Source organism: Ovis aries, chromosome 8 (genome assembly GCF_016772045.2).
Source record: "Ovis aries strain OAR_USU_Benz2616 breed Rambouillet chromosome 8, ARS-UI_Ramb_v3.0, whole genome shotgun sequence".
In the NCBI taxonomy this organism is placed as follows: domain Eukaryota; kingdom Metazoa; phylum Chordata; class Mammalia; order Artiodactyla; family Bovidae; genus Ovis; species Ovis aries.
Genome location: NC_056061.1, coordinates 85814855 through 85830417, shown reverse-complemented (window position 1 = coordinate 85830417; position 15563 = coordinate 85814855). Strand labels below are relative to the sequence as shown.

Below are 15563 nucleotides of genomic sequence, written 5' to 3'. Positions count from 1 at the left end.
CACATCCATACATGACTAATGGAAAAACCATAGCATTGACTATATGGACCTTTGTTGGTAAAGTAGTGTCTCTGCTTTTTAATATGCTGTCTAGGTTTGTCATAACTTTTCTTCCAAGGAACAAGCGTCTTTTAATTTCATGGCGGCAGTCACCATCTGTGGTGATTTTTGGAGCAGCCCAAAATAAAGTCTGTCACTGTTTTCATTGTTTCCCTGTCTATTTGCCATGAAGTGATGGGACTGTATGTCATGATCTTTGTTTTTTGAATGTTGAGTTTTAAGCCAGTTTTTTCACTCTCCTCTTTCACTCTCATCAAGAGGCTCTTTAGTTCCTCTTAGCTTTCTGCCATTAGAGTGGTATCATCTGCATGTCTGAGGTTGTTGATATTTCTCCTGGCAATCTTGATTCTAGCTTGTGAGTCATTCAGTCCAGCATTTCGCATAATGTACTCTACATATAAGTTAAATAAGCAGGTGACAATTTAAAGCCTTGACATACTCCTTTCAGGATTTGGAAGCAGTCCATTAAACTTAGTAGTAAAGTAGTAAATGTCGCTCAGTCGTGTCCGACTCTTTGCAACCCCATGGACTATAGCCTACCAGGTTCCTCTGTCCATGGGATTTTCCAGGCAAGAATACTGGAGTGCGTTGCCATTTACAGACTTCTTAATACAGCAGGCTAGAACTTTATAAGGACAGAAGTAGGTGACCTGACATGAAGCTTGCTCTGACAAACCAGATGACTCTGCTCTAAAGCTTTTGTTTTTCTCTAGAAAGTAGATCACCGTGCCCTTCAAATACCATAGAAGTTTTCAGACTATCACTTGGTGGCTGCAAAGTCTTGTGGCCTGTCATACTTGAATGAAGTTTTGGCAAATGATAAGAATTCTACCAAAGGACTTAAGAATCAATATCTATAATTTCCTGGTTATATTAGTCAGTTTGACCAAAGTCTTTAAAATGTGGCCAAGTGGTTCTATAAAACTTCTGTTGATTCCTATTGATTTTTTTTTTTTTTTGCTTTACAAGTTAGCAGTTCTGAATAGTATTTTATTCTGGATACCTATCATCAGTTTGGGGACCTGCCTCCAAACACATTTATAAGACAGTGCACAATGTATTGATACCTTATTGCATTTGTGGTGAAAGGGAGGGAATGAACAAAGTGGCCTTTTAAAATACTGGCACAATTCAAGGCCATTTAGTGTGAGATGGAATATTACAATAAAGAGATCTTTGCCTCTGAATGTGAAGGCTTTATACAAGATTCATGGTAGAATCAGTTATTGGAAATAGAAATATCTTAATTCCCCATTACATGTTTTTCCCCAGATAATAATGATATTTTAGGAAAGAGATTTTAGATAATGATCACCTCTACCACATCAAATGTATACTGAATTGTCAGCGATTGATGTTAATATTGATGGCTGCTTCTTATCAGGCTAAGTGGGAAGATGCTCAGATTTAGGATCATTTTAAAATAGCTTTAGTTACTAAGTTCTATTAGCAGTTTGGGCAGCCTGGGAAATCAAAGTAATTGATATTAGTTTTTCTAAAGATCTGTGCAGTATTAATAAGAAGAAAACTTCTTAGGTTGGCAGGACAATGAAAGCTTAGGGAAGAATTTACAGTTGTTTTAGTTAAAAAGGCTTTTTGGATACCTACTAATTATTTGTATATTCAGTAATCCTTAAATTATTTTTATGTGCTATTGCTATATGATTTAAAGTGATAACAAATCAATGTGTTTACTGTACAAGTAAGACACTTACTGGAGTTCAAAGGTATGGACGTTATATTTCAACGAATACCTGCAGACCTGTGTGGATGGTTGATGCAGAATCAGACATAATTCTGGTCCAGTAGGAATTTATACTGGGCCATAGAGTTTATCCAGTTGAACAAAGAATGGAACATATAAAAATTCCTGGGAGGGCTAGAAGTCAAGATTTTATTAGGGTTTAAATACTTTTAAAGTTTTAATATCATATCATTTCCTCTGCTATGCTATCCAACTGCTTGTACTTTAAAAATTAATTATAATTCTAGATTTATTATATGACAGATTTCAAATTTAATTCTATCATTGTTTAAAGCAGATGTCCCAAATTAGATATGGCTTATATGAAATAGGTCTTTTTTTTTTTTTTTTTTAAGAGCTAATTGCTTTCTGTATTAGAAACAGTTATTACAACATTTTAATGTCTGTCTGCCACATTTTGTGCTTGAGGCTGCCAGGTTTTAATGAAGAATTTTTAAATGTTGACTAAAATAAAACTTGCAATGTTTTGGTCTGCTGAAACTTTATCAAGCAATTAACATTAATTTAAATGTGAAGCATCATTCCTTTAAATACGTATATGTCATGTTGTATATCCAGTCATCTGCCATATATGCTATTAAAAAATATAAATGTTCTTGACAATAGTTAAAACAAAAATGTGTGAAAAGAGGAATACATTTTTAGGGAAACAATATGGTTAGTAAGAAGTAGCTGCTGTAAAACCTGGTCAGTGGTTTATAGGTAATTAGCAAAAGGACTGCAAGACCATGTGGTCAAGCATTATATATTAGCTATTTTTTCCACACCAAAAAAAGTTACAAAATTGAATTTGACTTAATAAACTTAGTCTTAAAACTTTTATTTATTTATTCCATTCTCTTATCAGCTAGAATATAATTTATAAATATGACAACATTTTGGGGTTATTTTAGGGTATGTTTTAATGTATAAAAAAAGTAACAGCAGAAATATTTTCTTGTATCTGATTTGGGGCAGTAGGAAACCGGTGAAATATCAAAGTATTCTTTTTCCATTTGTTGTGGCCCATTATCTAAATTAATGCTGAAATAATTAGCTTTAAATTAGTCATTTGATAGTGATCCCAGCATGGAGTTTTCACATGGGAAAATACTTGTGAAATAGTACATGGGATACTATTTTAGTACAACTGCCTTACAGAGATGCCTTTACTGGAGTTAAAATTAAACATTATAAAGGACTGATGGCGATAACATCAGTTTGAACTAAACTAAGGCTGTTGTCACTAAAGCATACATTGGATCCTTATCCGTATAAAGGGGATACACTGATTGCTGAAGTTAATTTAAAAAATGAAGTCATTCTAGATTTTTTGTAATTACAAAATAATTACTATATATTAGGATTATTTCTTTCCTATTTTATCTGCTATGAACTAGCTTCTCCATTCAACAGAGGAGCTCTACCATTTCCAAAACCTGAGTACTAATGCTTTTTAGAACAGATGACCTTGTCTTCTGTTTCCCAGAAAGAGACTATCACCTCTGAGATAGTCTATCTTTAATAAGACTTTCTACTCCATCATTTCTTGACTGTTAACTAGGGATAGCAATACCCTATGAATGATGCTTGCTTAATTAAGGATATGTCTAAGAAAGTATACAATAAAAATCTGGCACACACTGAGTACTCAATAAAGGATAGTCTTCCCTCCTTCACCTTCAGCATTATTTCTGTTTGATTTTGCTTCACCATTACATCTCCTCTCTTTGCTGTCTAAAATGTATTTATCTTCAATGTCTTCTAATCTACACTGTGCTCTAGACAATTATATTGCAGTTTCCTCTATCTCAGTTTCCAACTCCACTTTGCCCTCAAGCAGCTGTCATTTATTTCCTTTGTGTCATCATCATGAAAACTTGCAGAAAGAATGACCTTTGTTCTCTTCCTTACATTCCCTTTCATTCCTGATTTCCTGAAAATCTGGATTCTATTCCATCGACAAATTTTTGTCACCAATGGCTTCCTTCTTGCTTATAGTCAAAGACTTTCGTAGTCCTTACATGTTCGATTATGTTTGACCTTATGACATTATGTCCACTCCCTAAAGGCCAGGGCTCAAATATCAATTCCTAGAAATTTTTCTTCATCTTCAAGACATGTTTACTTCCGCCTTGAAGTTCTCATAGCACTTTCTATAAATTTCTCCTTAGTCAGTTTCAGATGATGTAATTATGTGTTTTCATCTCAGTTTACTGTATTGTGAGTTCCACAGTGGGGACTTTGCATTATCGATCCTGAAGTTCTCCCTTCAGGGTATCCTGAATACCCGCGTACGACTAGTGGCAATCATCAGGTATATGCCACTACTGGTAATTACCAAATATTTGAAGTTTTTTGACTTGCTCAAAATTTGAAAGGTCAGTTTCTCTCTCACTCTCTTTTTTTAAAACAAATGTTTCCTAGAATATAATGCTGCTTTAGACATGTGTGATGGTACTATATTTTAATCATCCCACACTCAGATAATTTTTTAGAATATCCATAGAGTGTTCTAGTTTAGATTTCAGTCATCTGTGAAATAATGAGACTAGAAATTCATAAGCAAGTATTTCTTTTCTGATTAGTTTGAGAGTTGGTCTCAATGGTATTGTGGCTTACTTTGAGGGGAAAGGTTTTTTTGAAAGCAAGAAAAAAAAATCATGCTATCTGTGAATGGTCTTGAAAGTGAAAGTTGCTCAGTCATGTCTGACTCTTCGTGACCCAATGGACTATAGCCTGCCAGGCTCCTCTGTCCATGGAATTCTCCAGGTCAGAATACTGGAGTGGATAGGTGTTCCCTTCTCCAGGGGATCTTCTCAACCCAGGGATTGAATCCAGGTTTCCCACATTGCCGGAGGATTCTTTACCGTCTGAGCCACCAGAGAATAGTGTAGTCGGTCTCTACTTTTCAAATCGTAACATTACAAAAGTACATTAAAATTGTTTGGTTTAAAACTTCGCATTTGTTTTGCCATTAAAAACAAACATGAAAATGGTAACTCCTCCAGTCAGCATGCAAAAATAAATAAATAAATAAATAAATAAATAAAAGCATGTTAACCCATAATGTACCAGAAATACCTCGATCATCATGGGAAAAATGGGTTCTGCATTTTATCTTTGGTCTTAAGTAACACTGCTTTGCTTCGGCAACATGAGTGGGGCTTTTCCTAGCACCTGCTCAGCTGAAACACGTCCTTCATTAGTCAAAATCTGTCAGTCCTGTCCAGTTCAAGACTTGCTTTGAGCTGTGATATAATTTATCTGTTAGAGGAAACAGGCTCCAAGTCTTTCTTGCAAGTTGTTACTAATGAAGTAACTGGAATAAATTTCCCAGTGCTTTTGCCTTTCCTATTTTCATCTGTTAAACAGGAAATTGTCACTTATTCCTGGGAATATAGAGATCATTATTTTTTAGAAAGACACTGTGAAATGGATAGTTTCAAAGTTTTGCAACTTTATAAGTAAACAAATAAGCTGTTTATACATGTATGTATATGCATGTATTTATGCACACACACACACAAATGGTGGTGATGTGCTATGGAGAAAAAAGACAGCAAGGGAGGGACTTACAGAGCATAGTAAATGACGAGGAGGCTGCTTTACAATTTTAAAGCAGCCATTCAAGTCTCGCTAAGACAATGGTATTTGAGCAAAGACATTTCTTTTCATCTTTGATTTCTAGAGGGGTGGACATAAATCTTGACTGTCAGGCTGCCATGTCAAGACCAGACAAAACCAAGCTCAGCATTGCCCATCCCTGGGTTAAAACCACTGAGTGAAAAGACATGTTTGGAGATGGAAACTGGTAACTTAGCATGAGACACTTGACATCAGGTCCTCATTTTAACATCGTCCTTAATCTGGTTGTAATCTGCCCATCAGTCAGGCTAGTCTGTGCTGCAGTAGTGATGGTCCAGTGGCTTCACCACTATTGGTTGATTCCTTGCTCAATTACATGTTCCTTGTGGACTGGCATAGTATTGCTCATGCTGTCTTTGCCCTGGGATGAGCTGGCCCTATCTAGGCTACATCCAACCTACGGCAGAGAGAAGGGAAGTCTTGGCTACCTCTTCTGTCCCATGTCATCAGTCAAAGCAAGCCATTTGTCCAAGCCTGGTCTGAGTTGAGAAAGGACAGGCCCAACAGGAAGTGGAAGCAAACACTAATTATATTTCCCATTCTTTGCAGTTTAATTTTATTTCCCTTCAACTCCAAAAAATGTCATTTTCCACTCTATTACACAGATGCTCTCTTGTCACCTAGATGTGTCCGTTTCTCTAAAATCTGCCGGTGTTTCCCCCACTGGTGCTCATCTTCCTCCTCAGTTTGCTTGCATGCTGGTTATCCTCAAAAAATGCAGTTGAGGAAAATCTTTCCTTTTTCCTCCGTGGTGCATCCACTTAAATACTCCAGCCTGTATTGATCTGCTACAGAAGTAAGCACTCTGCATTTTGGCTTCAGCTTTATATGGGAATCACATTTGATCCTGGAGAGTACAGTTTGTGCCTTTTAGGTCACATGTGACTTACCGGTAAGGAATCTGCCTGCAATATAGGAGACGCAAGTTCAATCCCTGGGTCAGGAAGATCCACTGGAGAAGGGAATGGCAACCCAATCTGGTATTCTTGCCTAGAGAATCCCATGGACAGAGGAACCTCGGGGGCTAAAGTCCATGAGGTCGCAAAGTCAGACACGACTGAGCACAAGCATTGATGTCACATGTGGCTCTCAACAAGTGTCGCTACCATTTTGTCCAGTTCAGTTCAGTCACTCAGTCATGTCCGACTCTGCGACCCCTTGAATTCTAGCACACCAGGCCTCCCTGTCCATCACGAACTCGGAGTTCACTCAGACTCATGTCCATCAAGTCAGTGATGCCATCCAACCATCTCATCCTCTGTCGTCCCCTTCTCCTCTTGCCCCCAATCCTCCCAGCATCAGAGTCTTTTCCAATGAGTCAACCTTTGCATGAGGTGGACAAAGTACTGGAGTTTCAGCGTTAGCATCATTCCTTTGAAAGAACACTCAGGACAGATCTCCTTCAGAATGTTCATCAGGCACTCTATCTATCAGATCTAGTCCCTTAAATCTGTTTCTCACTCCCACTGTATAATCATAAAGGATTTGATTTAGGTCATACTTGAATGGTCTAGTGGTTTTCCCTACTTTCTTCAATTTAAGTCTGAATGGCAATGAGGAGTTCATGATCTGAGCCACAGTCAGCTCCTGGTCTTGTTTTTGTTGAGTGTGTAGAGCTTCTCCATCTTTGGCTGCAGAGAATATAATCAGTCTGATTTCGGTGTTGACCATCTGGTGATGTCCATGTGTAGAGTCTTTTGTGTTGTTGGAAGAGGATGTTTGCTATGATCAGTGCGTTCTCTTGGCAAAACTCTATTAGTCTTTGCCCTGCTTCATTCCATATTCCAAGGGCAAATTTTCCTGTTACTCCAGGTGTTTCTTGACTTCCTACTTTTGCATTCCAGTCCCCTATAATGAAAAGGACATCTTTTTTGGGTGTTAGTTCTAAAAGGTCTTGTAGATCTTCATGGAACTGTTCAACTTCAGCTTCGTCAGCACTACTGGTGGGGCATAGACTTGGATTACTGTGATATTGAATGGTTTGCCTTGGAAACAAACAGAGATCATTCTATCATTTTTGAGATTGCATCCAAGTACTGCATTTCGGTCTCTTTTGTTGACCATGATGGCTACTCCATTTCTTCTAAGGGATTCCTGCCCACAGTAGTAGATATAATGGTCATCTGAGTTAAATTCACCCATTCCAGTCCATTTTAGTTCGCTGATTCCTAGAATGTCAATGTTCACCCTTGCCATCTCCTGTTTGACCACTTCCAATTTGCCTTGATTCATGGACCTAACATTACAGATTCCTATGCAATATTGCTCTTTGCAGCATCGGACCTTGCTTCTATCACCAGTCACATCCACAACTGGGTGTTGATTTTGCTTTGGCTCCATCCCTTCATTCTTTCTGGAGTTATTTCTCCACTGATCTCCAGTAGCATATTGGGCACCTACTGACCTGGGGAGTTCCTCTTTTGGTATCCCATCATTTTGCCTTTTCATCCTGTTCATGGGGTTCTCAAGGCAAGAATACTGCAGTGGTTTGCCATTCCCTTCTCCAGTAGACCACATTCTGTCAGACCTCTCCACCATGACCTGCCCATCTTGGGTGGCCCCACAGGGCATGGCTTAGTTTCATTGAGTTAGATGAGGCTGTGGTCCTAGTGTGATTAGATTGCCTAGTTTTCTGTGAGTGTGGTTTCGGTGTGTCTGCCCTCTGAGGCCCTCCTGCAACACCTACTGTCTTACTTGGGTTTCTCTTACGTTGGACGTGGGGTATCTCTTCACGGCTGCTCCAGCAAAGCGCAGCCGCTGCTCCTTACCTTGGATGAGGCGTATTTCCTCACTGCCGCCCCTTCTGACCTTGAACCATTTTGTTACATATTAGTTAACAAATTAGTTGCTGAAATATTTTCATTTTCAATAAATATTTACGGAAAATATGTCTATATTAATTTCAAAACTTTAAGTCACAGTTTTTTTCCCCCTGCATGTATTTGGAGAGTGAATTTCAGTCTCCTTTGAGGAAAAGCCATCTTTGCTGTATCTCCAGGTCATAAAACTAAGTTATGAGGCTTTTCAATCCCTCACTGTAACTTCCTTATGCAGAACAATTCCACTTTACTTCTTTGATATATGTATTTGTGGGCACCTATAAGTTTTCTTTTGAAAATTAGGTTCTTCTGTCAAATTTTTAAAAATCACTATTTTAAAATAGAAATAGATTAAGCCTTATTAGATATCCATTTTTATATAAGACATAGTTTTTTTTTTGTTTGTTTTTAATCTCTGTAGCCTCTTGGGCACCAGCCTTGAGACTGAAGACAAATCGCCATATTAATACATGAAAGCGGAACAGAAGATGGGGTGTGTTTTAAGATTAGCTTGTTCTTTGAAGGTGAGGGCTACTATTCTTCTGCCAGTTTCTAGCCCTGATGAACTCTCCTTGGAAGATGATTCATCTCTGTTGCCATTGGAAAAGAACCTTACTTTATTTTAATCTACTGCTTTTCTTTCAAGCTTATGTGCTTTTGTAAGTTTGAAACATAAAAAAAGAAATATTTAGTGTCAGAAAGCTTAAATGAACTTTAAATTCCAGAGTGTTTGGTGTAGCAATGTTTGCAGAGAATAAATCATTCATCTATGTAATTGCTAATTTCAGAAGTCCCTTGGAAAGTGTTATAAGGTATATATTCCTTTGAATTTAAGAGAAAAGCCAAGTTTTCCTTATAAAATCTCTGTATTAGAAATTTATTCTGTACAAGTAAATTATTCCTTACACAAAAAAATTCTGAAATTGTATTCTCCCAAAGGTAAAATTTCCTGATTTCTCTTATCAGCATCAGGGATTTATGACCCAGAGAAGCTTACATGTGAGGATTTAGAAAGAGGTTGATAGCAAAACTGATTACAGTGCTTTTGGTTTAAGCCAGCAGAGTAAACACAGTAGCCTATTTCCTTTTTTCCTATGATAGCATTAAAATAAAGAAACAGAGTTTTTTCCCCCTATTGTGAAGTTCTACATGGAACAGTGGAGAAAAAGTAGAAAAGATGTCCAAGAATGAAATTCATGAAACATTTCACACATAAAATGTAATGTGTCTTATTTGGCAGTTGTAGGGGTCACCTGCCTGCTTTTCTGTTCACAAAGCCCAAGAAGAGTCTGGCAGTTGACATCCCTTTCATCCCATGGAGAGAGCTCTGGGGATAATATGCTGTTTCACAACATACCATAGATGGAACAGTGCACGCTTCCTATTAATTGCTATCATGTTTTTATTTAGAACAATAAACTGCCAATCAGGAATCATTAGATATTTAAGGGAAAACTATATTTATATGAACAAAAGAGTAACTGGTACAAGAAGAGTTAAATATAACTCAGGGAACGCAGGAGGCTTTAAAAAAGTGGTCTTGATTAGTACCTCTACTAGGATTTGATAGGATATTACAGCTATAACTGGCTATTATGAAGGAGAGGCAATCAGAAAACAAGAAATTTCCAGGAAATTGAAAATGGTATTACTGAATTAAATTCTTACTGGACAAAGTTATAGAAAGGACATTGTCGAAAGTTAGGCTTATTTTTAATCTTCAGGTAAAATTAAAAATTAATCCCAACAGTTAAAACAGAAAGAAGGATATTTAAAAATAAAAAGAAAAATTAAGCAGACCAGGAGATAGAGTCAATAGTGTCAAAATCTGGACTCTGGAAAATTCTTAAAGAGAGTAGCAGAGCACCTTACCTACTTCCTGCAAAACCTGTATGCAGGTCAAGAAGCAACAGAGCGACAGAACCAGACATGGATCAACAGACTGATTCCAAGTCGGGAAAGTAGGATGTCAAGGCCGTGTATTGTCACCCTTCTCATTTAACTTCTATGCAGAGTACATCATGCGAAATGCCGGGCTGGATGAAGCTCAAACTGGAATGAAAGGCAGAGAATGCAGTTTAATGAAAGAATATTTTTATAAGCTAAATAAATACTCTGTGCTAATGAACCTTGGCTGTGTAACACAGGACTGAACAGCTTACTGGCTTGAAGCAGCCACCAGTCGTTTAGCTTATATGCCTGTGATTTGGCTGGTTGGTCTGGGCAAGGTTGGCTCCCTCACCTGAAGTCACTCATGTGAGTCTGAGCAGCTGGAAGATTGGCTGGGATTAGCTGATGTAAAATAAACTCATTGCACAACTGGCAGTTGGCTGTGATGGCAGGAGTAACTGAGCATGTCTCATCATCCTGCTAAACTTGGTCTGCTCTCTTAGGCGCAGGATTCCTAAGGGCAGCATGAGTGGAAGTTCTAAAGCATACTGTGTTTTCAAGGCTCCAGTTACTTCCCTTTGCCAAAGCAAAGGTCCCAAAGACCAAAGCAGATTATTACATGGTCAGTCCAGAGAACCAAAGGGCCGGGATCTGGGCATGCAGAATCAGGGCTATCACTGCACAGAGGCATCAGTAGTCAGATTAAAAAGTCTAACAAGCAAGATGGATAAAAGTGAACTATATTTACGCATATCTTGGTGAAATTTCAAAATTCTTATGATAGAGCAGAAAATGCTACGGTCTTCTAATGTGGATGAAATAGATTATCTGCAAAGAAATGAATCATGGTTGCAGGATTTTCATCAACAACACTGGATCCTAGAAGCCATCCAAGCAATATCTTCAAAGACCTGAGAGATGTTAATTTAAATATAGAATTATATATCTAATTTTTAATCATACTCCAGAGGCATGCAAATATTGGTAAAGAATGTCTTTATGAAAATATGCTGAATGATCATCAAAAAATTTTGAATAAAAGGCTAGTATGAAATTCAGGAAAAGTGATGGCTGAATATAGCCTAGAAGGAACTGGGGAAACTAAAAGACAAAAGATAGTACACTGAAGCTTGAAACTTTGAAAATTCTCCCTCATGTAGGAAGACTTTAGTGTTAGTATGAAAAATTCCCTATCTAAGGATCTAAACGACAGAGGGGACAACAGAGGATGAGATGGGTGAGTGGCATCACCGACCAGATGGACATGAGTTTGAACAAGCTCTGAGAGTTAGTGATGGACAGGGAAGCCTGGCGTGCTGCTGTCCATGGGGTTGCAAAGAGTCGGACTCGACTGAGTGACTGAACTGAACTGAACTGAACTGAAGGATCTTAACATACCACCTGATTCTGCCATGAATAGTATTTAAATGGACTTCCCTGGTGGCTCAGAAGGTAAAGTATCTGGCTGCAGTGCAGGTGACCTGGGTTCGATGCTTGGGTCAGGAAGATCCTCTGGAGAAGGAAATGGCAACCCATTCCAGTATTCTTGCCTGGGAAATCCCATGGACAGAGGAGCCTGGCTAACTACAGTCCATGGGATGGCATAGAGTTGGACACAACTGAGCAACTAACACTTTCACTTCAGGACTAGATAGGTACTTACTTGGAATTTTAATGTACTTACATTAAAGTTTAATGTACTTACATTGAACTTTAAATTGTATACAAAATATTAGAGACTAAATTATTATCTAGATGATAGAAACAAAAATAATTAACAATATCAGAAGATTTGACAAGGAGATTGTAGGAGAAAGTGTATGTGTGGCCAATTTTCATCTTTCATTGAAGCAGTAATTGATTTCAGGTTGACAGATCAACAGGAGAGTTTAGTATATATTTCAGTTGTAAGTGGAACCAGTGAAAGAGCAAAAAATGAAATATAAATGCCGAAGTGAAGAGGCAGATAAGGAAATAAGGAAGGAATGGATATAAGTGCCCTTAACTCCTCATCTGCCGTAGCAGACAAGCGAAATTCACTGAGAAAAGTGCATCAAGGGATAGTATGCGGTTTAAAACCCAATATACAGTTATACTGTTATATATCATAACACATGTGCAAATGTTACCTTTGTATTTGGAAATATATATAATTTACCATAAAAATTCTGTCCTTAATCAGTATTTATTAAATTGTAGAATGTGTCCAAAAAAGTTCGTATAGTTAAAGGTATGGTTTTTCCAGTAGCCATGTCTGGAGGTGAGAGTTAGACCTAAAGAAAGCTGAGTGCCAAAGAATTGATGCTTTTGAGCTGTGGTGCTGAGAAAGACTCTTGAGAGGCCCTTGGATTGAAAGGAGATCCAACCAGTCCATCCTAAAGGAAATCAGTCCTGAATATGCATTGGAAGGACTGATGCCGAAGCTGAAGCTCCTGGCCACCTGATGTGATGAGGTGACTGATTGAAAAAGACCCTGACATTGGGAAACATTGAAGGCAGGAGGAGAAGGGGATGACTGAGGATGAGATGGTTGGATGGCATCACTGACTCAATGGACACAAGTTTGAGCAAGTTCCGGGAAACAGTGAAGGACTGGGAAGCCTTGCATGCTTCAGCCCATGAGGTTGCAAAGAGTCAGACGTGACTTAGCGACTGAATAGCAACAAGCATGTGGATAAAGTGGGAACTGTACATTCACTAGAATGAATGAGGACTGGATGAAAGGTGCCCATAATATATTGCTTATGAAACGAGGACGCTGTGGAACAGTAGAGGAACCAACTATTTTAGGCTCGCTTATCTCACTGTCTGCCTAGCTCTAGTATGTGTGTGTGTGCTTGCACATGTGCACATATGCCGCAACTGTGTGTGCTCAGTTGTGTCCAACTCTTCGCAACCCCGTGGACGGTAGCCTGCTAGGCTCCTCTGTCCATGGGATTATCTTGGCAAGAGTACTGGAGTGGGTTGCCATTTCCTCCTCCAGGGTATCTTCCAGACCCAGAGATCAAACCTGCATCCTGCATTGGCAGGTGTCTTCTTTGTCACTGAGCCATTTGGGAAGTCCATATGGATGAAACAACTCAAAGAATGGATAACATTTCTGTGTTGTTTTACATGCATCTAATAATTTTATAAGGAAAGTGAAAGTGAAGCCGCTCAGTTGTGTCTGACTCTTTGCGACCCCGTGGACTGTAGCCCACCAGGCTCCTCCCTCGATGGGGTTCCCCAGGCAAGAGTACTGGAGTGGGTGGCCATTTCCTTCTCCAGGGGATCTTCCCGACCCAGGGTTCGAACCCTGGTCTCCTGCCTTCCAGGCAGACGCTTTAACCTCTGAGCCACCAGGGAAGCCCTTTATAAGTAAAATAACCTAAAAACACACAAATATCCAGATTTGGTCAAGTTTACCATCTCCCCAATCTCACAGTGGCATCAAGACTCATGTTCAAGTTATAATCTTCCCTTTTAATGTTAATTACTAATTAAGGAATTTCTTTTTAAACATCTTAATTCCCCTGAGTGGTAATTCTAAGGCTATTACAATTCCTGAGGCTATTTACATATTTTCAGTTTAAACCAGCTCTTTGGAGAATGGAATCCTCATGTTACTGTATAATATCTAATGCAGTGTATGCATTTTTTTCTAAATTTACTTTGTCTTTGTTCTTCTGAAAGAGCTTCAGTCAAGCTGCTGACACCAGAACACACCTTAGTTGTTCTTGCCCCTTTGCTTATGCTGTTGCCTCAGATTTTTAAAGTATAATTTTATAAAGGGGCATGTTGGAAAATTTCTGCTATGGTTGTCATTATCTACCTTCACAGTAAATATTCAGTATGTCTCTGTGATGTTAACACTATATAGTATTATATCTAGGGTTAAGAGTAGAATAATATATGAAATTAGGGCATACAATTAAGGTGAAGGAGATAGCTCTAGATATAAATATAGATATAGAGAGATAGATATATAAGAGTCCCTGGTGGCTCAGACGGTAAAGCATCTGCCTACAATGCGGGACAATGCGGGAGACACGGGTTCAATCCCTGGGTTGAAAAGATCCCTTGGAGAAGGAAATGGCAATCCACTCCAGTACTATTGCCTGGAAAATTCCATGGACAGAGGAGCCTGGTAGGCTACAGTCCATGGGGTCGCAAAGAGTCGGACACGACTGAGGGACTTCACTTAACTTCGAGCCTGTTTTTTTCACCTGTAAAATGAAGGAGTTACTCAGTTTTCAAACTTACATCACTATAGTATATGCTTGTGTTTATGTTTACCTGACAAAGATGTTTCCTAACATGATATTTACTCTTAGCATGTGTAATATTTTGCTATTTTCTATTTTGCTTTCCTTATTTTATTTTTATGAAAAGCCTGCAATTCATGAATGGGTCAGGAGTCATAGTTTGGACTGGGATATGTTGAAGGTGCATTTTGTCATAATCATTATTTGATTGCAAGAGTCTGAAAGAATGTCATCTTCATTCTGAAATTTGTTTTCATAATATTATAGTCATCATGCAGTGTTAATTAAAGCTTCATTGGTACAATAAAATCTAAGTATATCATATCTTTTAATGTTGCTGTGTGGAGAATCTTATACTTTTTAAGACCTTGGCATAATCTGACCATCCCTTCCTGGTAGTTTTCTCATGTTCCAAGAGAGTTTGGCTTTCTTACTGCAGAGGAATTTTGGACACAATGTATTGCTGGAGTATTGGTTTTTCTCTCCGCATGTAATATCCCCAAAGCCTAAAACAAGATCTTTATCTTTTTGATAGACAAGCAATTAGCTTTTGGAGGGAATTTAAAGGCAGTAAAGCACATCTGTTAGGACATTGGAAATAAATAGGAATTTCTGACAGGCAAACATTATAGCCTTGCATTTGTGATACTGGAGCTAAAGCTATGTCAGCATTTTTATTATAAACCTAGGGGATTATCAGTCTGCAATAAAACTCTTTTTTGGACTGAGGCTTATTTAGATTCAGAGCTTACTCATGAAGAACCTTTGCTTTCCTGAACACAGGCGAGTAGATTTGCTCCTGCTTAACTCTCTAAGGGAGAGCTGTGTCTGGGTTGCCCACATAATTATATAAACATTAAAAAAATTTGATTTATTATCGGCTGACTCACTGATTATTAAAGAATATTATTTAATAGAAAGCAGTGTAGGTTCGACAGCATAGTAACTGAGTGGGCCTGATAAAGTAGTACAGTAGTGGGTTTTTGGCAGCTGTCAGATAACTCACCATTATCTGTACCTTCGTGATATTGAAGGCATGCTTCATAAGATCCTCTCCCGAAGATACTGAGATTTGAGTGGCCAGTGATTTCCTGTCATCTGTATCCTGAAATGTGTTCCAAACAGTTTAAAAAATGAATTCAGTTTTAGAGAGAAAAA

General features: G+C 38.3%; 1 protein-coding gene across 3 annotated transcripts in view; it reads left to right on the top strand.

Moving 5' to 3' along the window:
* The window catches only part of PRKN (parkin RBR E3 ubiquitin protein ligase), a 1230807-nt gene that overhangs the window by 107601 nt on the left and 1107643 nt on the right, over positions 1 to 15563 (top strand). The gene's annotated exons all lie outside the window — the stretch shown is intronic.